General features: G+C 41.3%; 1 long non-coding RNA gene across 1 annotated transcript; it reads right to left on the bottom strand.

The window, feature by feature from the left end:
• Positions 1 to 2,667, bottom strand: LOC115471776. The gene is made up of 2 exons (XR_003942418.1): positions 2,394 to 2,667; positions 1 to 1,760 (listed from the first exon to the last, which is right to left on the bottom strand). It is a non-coding gene; the product is annotated as an uncharacterized LOC115471776 (long non-coding RNA).
• Positions 2,668 to 6,063: the final 3,396 nt, after the last annotated feature.

Genomic DNA, 6,063 nt, shown 5'->3' with positions numbered 1-6,063 from the left:
TTTTTTAAACAGGTTCACTATGTGTATATAAGATCATACTCCAAATTGTGCCTTTCAAAGCTGAAATTGGGGTAAAGTAATAGGAGGTATCAGGGGACAGTAGTTCTTTCTCTGCAGTGAATGAACAGATTTAAATAACCCCCCACAATTTTAGGACCCAACTGTTAATTGAGCAACCTGGGTTGTCCCATTCATAATGTGCCTGAGAGCTGGACAGGGGTTAAGACTTTGTTTGTTTGTCATAATTTTGTATGTATTACCCCCCTCTTTCCAAATGTTTTGCAAAAATAATCTAACAGTTGCTAATTATATTAAATGCAGGGTTAAAAAAAAATCAGGGACTCTGGGCTCCTGCAGTTCCAGTGGAAATACTACATAATTGGCTTGTCCCTGCAGGAGTCTGGGACACAGCACCCTCCCATGCTGTTTCAGCCATCAGAGGAAGACGTGAGTAGCAGTACCTCAGGCAACATGTTTCTGTCGGCCATGACCTGACTGCCAGTTGTTCCTTGTGGTTCAGAGAACAGTCCAGCAGCAGCAGAGGAATAGGAGGACATGGTGGAGGATGTGGCTTGAGGTGCTGCCACTCAACAACCACTTCAGTCGATCCATGCTTGAGAGTTGGTAGGTTGGTGGGCTAAATAGCCTGTGAATAACAGAGGGGGTTGGGGTGAAAGAGCTGCTGGCTGAGTCGTCTTTCATCTCAAGTACTAATACTGCTATATTAGTAGTTGATATGAGAGATTGGACTAAAGGGCGAGGAGAGAAAAGACTGAGAGGAGGTGGAGGAGAGGTAAACCCCAAGCCCCCCCCCCCCCCCCCCCCCCCCCAATTTTCTCTTTTTTAAAGAACCCAGAATCTTTTCCTTGTTCTTTGCCAGCCCGCCCCCATTGTTCTTCCTCCTCCCTCGCACAATGTGATCTCTTCCTTCCCTTCCCCATATTGTTACTTGAGATCTGCCACTAATAATACTCCCAAAGAGCGAGCAAGGGGTTTGGGGTTTAGCTCATGTCTTTTCAGTAGTAATTCCAGGTGAGTTACATTCTGGTATAGTAAGTCTTAGCCCCAGAAGGCTTAGTCTGTTTTGTATCAGACAAATAGGGGGGAGGGGGGGTTGGTTAAGTGACTTGCCCGGGCTAGCGAGGAGTATCGGTGGCACAGGGCAGTTTGAAAGTACTTTATTTTTTATTACACAAGCAGATTTATGTATAATATACAAAATTATTCAAATGTATATAAATGCACTACAGGATCTAGATCTTGCTCCAGAATTAAGTATGCACTATTGGTGATCTGGTACCAGCCAGAGCAACTGTGCATGCAGGGTCCCTAGGCCAACTAAAGCGGAACCATAGGTGGAAACAGCAAAAGTGCTGGCAGGATTTCCTATACCCCACTGGCCAAACTGAAATCACCAGTGAAGAAAGCAGCAAACACAGCTAACTGCCTGCTGATCAGCCCAGCAGAGCCTGTCCTGCTAGACTGCCGAGAGCCAGCAGCTCCTGCAGATGAGGGAACTGTTGCTGTGAACTGGAGGAGTCCAGAGGCATCAGCCCTGCAATGAAGTGATGAGGGTTAGAATTACCTTGCAAGCAACAACAGCACAAATCTAGACTTTTGCTGCAGCACCCATAAAACTTACTCTTGCTTGCAGCTCAATTTTGACTTGTTGGTACTTAAAGCCAGTAGGCAAATTGGAGCACCTGATTGGATCACCTCATATAGCCTTTGCTAGACAAGGTGGATTGTGCCTGATCTACCTTTTTTTTTTTTGTTACATTTGTACCCCGCGCTTTCCCACTCATGGCAGGCTCAATGCGGCTTACATATTATATACAGGTACTTATTTGTACCTGGGGCAATGGAGGCTTAAGTGACTTGCCCAGAGTCACAAGGAGCTGCCTGCGCCTGAAGTGGGAATCGAACTCAGTTCCTCAGTACCAAAGTCCACCACCCTAACCACTAGGCTACTCTTCCACTAGCAACATTCCATGTAGAAGTCGGCCCTTGCAGATCACCAATGTGGCTGCGCAGGCTTCTGCTTCTGTGAGTACGTGCAGGACGTCAGACTCACAGAAACAGAAGCCTGCGCAGCCTTCTACATGGAATGTTGCTAGTGGAATAGCAACATTCCATGTAGAATCTCCAATAGTAGCAACATTCCATGTAGAATCTCCAATAGTATCTATTTTATTTTTGTTACATTTGTACCCCGCGCTTTCCCACTCATGGCAGGCTCAATGCGGCTTACAGGTACTTATTTGTACCTGGGGCAGTGGAGGGTTAAGTGACTTGCCCAGAGTCACAAGGATCTGCCTGTGCCTGAAGTGGGAATCAAACTCGGTTCCCCAGGACCAGAGTCCACCACCCTAACCACTAGGCCACTCCTCCACTTGTTTAGATGACGCTAAGAAAACATTTATATATGCTGCTTCTGTGGTAACAAAAATGTGAAAGTTTGTGACAGTCACCTATAAAGTTATTGCATATTATGTATTCTTAGTATTGATATCGATCATCAGATTTTCAGATTTGATGTGTAAATCATGATTTAAAAAAAATTGTATGTGAAGGGTTGTAGGAGTCTGTCATAAATAAAGCCCTGTTTCCACGTTTTAAAATTAAGTTCTATAATCCAGACTCATATGCTTCCTAAATCTATATTTTAAAAAAAATTGACGTTGAAGTGATGAAAATAATAATGAAAGCTATTTTACTATAATGGTAAAAAAACATTGGGGGGGGGGGGGGGGGGTTAATGAGCTTCTTGCATGGCCTAGTCACATGATAAATGGAGTTCATAAACTGACTTCGATCCACAGATGTTCACACAAAAGCAGCAGATAAAAGCTGAAAATGTTGAAAGTTCTGCTGGGCTGTTTTCTTGCAGATGATGCGGTTTCAATAGTGCTCATTATGTGACAATATTAAGGTTCACAAGCAAGTGTGTGACTGTGTCGTAGATGCTGGCAGGTAATGATCCAGTTGTTTCATCCACCCTTCCCATCTACGATGTAGGCTCTCGCTCCTTGATAAAACTCTGTTTTTGTTCTCTTAGTTCACCATCACTCTGCATGAATGAGCTTTTACATTTCCAAGTTTAATTCAAAAATATGTTTAAATAGTAGGAGCTCAAAACTGATGATTAATGTGTTTGTAGATGTCATTACTTTGCTACATAGCTTTAGATCCACATCATCTGAATGCTACTGGCACTCGTAACGTTGCTATTTATGTGCATGATTTTAAGTTAAAATTCAATTAATAACTATAGCAACTATTGAAAACCTGCAGCATTTTCAAAAAGGATTGTTGTGCTTCCCCATCTCATTTTCTTACAACTTCCCTTCCTGCCTTTCCACCTGCCTCTTGTTTCTGATTTGAACTCCTCTCTTCCCTCCCCCCCAACAGAAAAAGCTTCCTATCTCTCACAATGTTCTGCTTGACTTCCCTATTCCCTTTGTTATTATCTTTCATCCTCCTCTCTATCCTTCACTCTCTGAGTTTTGTTGTTTGGTTCTTGGTCCTTTTTCTTTAAATAGGGATGGAAATTTCCATCCTTGAGAATTTCAAAGATCTTTTTTTCAGGGTAGCCACATTGAGGTAAAATTGTATGCAAATATATTACACTAACTTATTGTCTATGCCTGACCAGTCCACGTGAGTGAGTTTGGTCCCCCTGCTAACAAACATAGAGGGAGAAAGAAAAAGCTTAGTGATTAAGTCTGGAGGGTGTCTCCAAATGTTTTATGCCTACTGTGCTCATAATAAACCTCACTCTTAAATCAGGGTCTGAGGCGTACAATCTCTGTTTACTGGTAATGCTTTACCTTTACTAAAGAACTTCTTTCTGGAGTTCAAAAGATGTAAATAAATCCAAATAAATGTATAGGTGACCTTTCAAGATGTGCTTGAACATTCCCCTTTAATCAAGTTTGTGGTACCCAAAAAACTGGGACCTATCTGCTCTAGTCTCAGCTTTTTATAAATTGCTGAATCCTCAACCTAGGTCAAACTGGTGTACAACAGCACAAAATCAAACAAGGTCATTTGTACCATTTAATTTCAGAGATAAACGCAGTGCACTTCCTCTTACATTAAATATTTCTGAAATAGTTTTTCAGGCCTTGTGGAACAATGCATAGAAAGATCTAATAATTACTTGAGATTTAAAAACAAACAGAAACCTCCCGATAACTTTTTATGCGCTTATTAAAAGCAGAAACACTTAGTTGTAGGTGAATTTATCCTAACACAAGAAACCTTTAGTTGGTTGGATATTTAGGTACAAGTGTAAACATGATTTTGAACTCGAGATATACCAATTTTTAAACTCTTCTTACCTAAACTGGGAGCCAGTGAAGCTTCACCAACAAAGGGGTATTGCTGTCAAACCTTTTAGCTATAAATATCTACTTAGTAGCTATGTTCTGAAACTGCTGAATCCTCTTTTACAATTTATTGATCCTCTAGAATATCGTGAGTAATAATGCAGCAGCGACAAAATATCAAGCTCTGCACCAGTAAAGTGAAATAAGTGAAAATGTTTTTTTTAAAACCTGTGACTCAAAAGTTAAAGTAGAACCCAAGATTCTACCAAGTACTTTAGAAGATCTTCCAGTCAGAAGAATGTAAAGGAATAGTAGTAGTAGGAATTAGATTTTTTTTTAATTATTTTTATTTATGAATTTAAGATACATCCAACAATATGAATTATGGACAAATAAAATATACAAGTAACAAGCAAAAGGAACAAAAAAATTGAGACTATATAGTCGGCAAGTTCAGAGGGAGCAAGAACCAATACCCTTTGAGGAATAGGAAATTAAAGAAAATGGTATATGTAAAGAAAACTAGCAAGGTGTGGATGTCTATGAACTACAACAACCAAGATCAATGAGGTAACTCCTCTCTATCTGTAGCCAATCCTTTACTTTTCAGGAAAAACTTCAACTGAGAAGCATCATAAAAAAACATAGGTATGATTATCAAACTGAACCACATATTCACAAGGATATTGTAACCGAATATCAGTAACATGCTGACGAAGGCTAAAAAATTGCCAATGTCTGGTGAAAACTCCCCTCCCCCCCAGCAGCTGCAGAGGATGGTGGTGGAATCCCTATTGCTGTGAACAACTCAGGTGTTGCCATTCCTTGGAGTACAGAAGGGGCTGCTGGGTCTGCCAGGCTGTGTGTGGCGTCACTCTTCAGTGCAGGGCTCGTCCTCTCATCCTGCACAACAGAAACTCCCAAAGTGACATTCACTCAAGTAAACTGTAATGTTGATCTGATGAAAGAGACAGAACAGCAGGAGGGTGCCCGAGGTTTCCCCTTTTCGTTTTGGCATACTGGTAAAAAAAATGTCAAAGGGACTTCAAATTAATGTACAGGCAGAACATTATTCAGCAGCTTCCTTGCTAGCTGCCATCTTGCCCCCCCCCCCCCCTCCTCCCCGGAATTAGATCTTTAAACATTAGAAAACCAAAGCACTTTTGTTAATGTTTAGGCTTAGCATACATGTAAAGGCCCAATGTTTTATCTTGTTAAAACTTACTAACTTGGTTTATGTCAAGTTTGTCAGAGAGAACAGGAACTAATACAAATATATCATCTGTATATGAATAGAGACATTTGTAATCTAATCAAACCAAGAGAAGTCATAAAGATTATAAAGGAGAGGAAGTGAAAATCCCACCCATGGTTTTGAAGGCCAAGAGGGATTACGAAAAAAAGATAGCATTAGAGGCAAAAAAACATAGTCAAATTTTTTTTCGGTATATTAAAAGCAGGAAGCCGGCAAAAGAATCGGTTGGGCCGCTGGATGACCGAGGGGTAAAAGGGGCGATCAAGGAAGACAAAGACATAGTGGAGAGACTGAATGAATTCTTTGCTTCGGTCTTCACCGAGGAAGATTTGGGTGGGATACCGGTGTCGGAAATGGTATTTCACGCGGACGAGTCGGAGAAAAGCGAATGCTACATACCTGTAGAAGGTATTCTCCGAGGACAGCAGGCTGATTGTTCTCACTGATGGGTTGACGTCCTCGGCAGCCCCCTCCATC

The sequence above is a fragment of the Microcaecilia unicolor genome, chromosome 6 (genome assembly GCF_901765095.1).
Source record: "Microcaecilia unicolor chromosome 6, aMicUni1.1, whole genome shotgun sequence".
NCBI classification, from domain to species: domain Eukaryota; kingdom Metazoa; phylum Chordata; class Amphibia; order Gymnophiona; family Siphonopidae; genus Microcaecilia; species Microcaecilia unicolor.
This window is presented reverse-complemented; position numbering and strand designations above follow the sequence as displayed.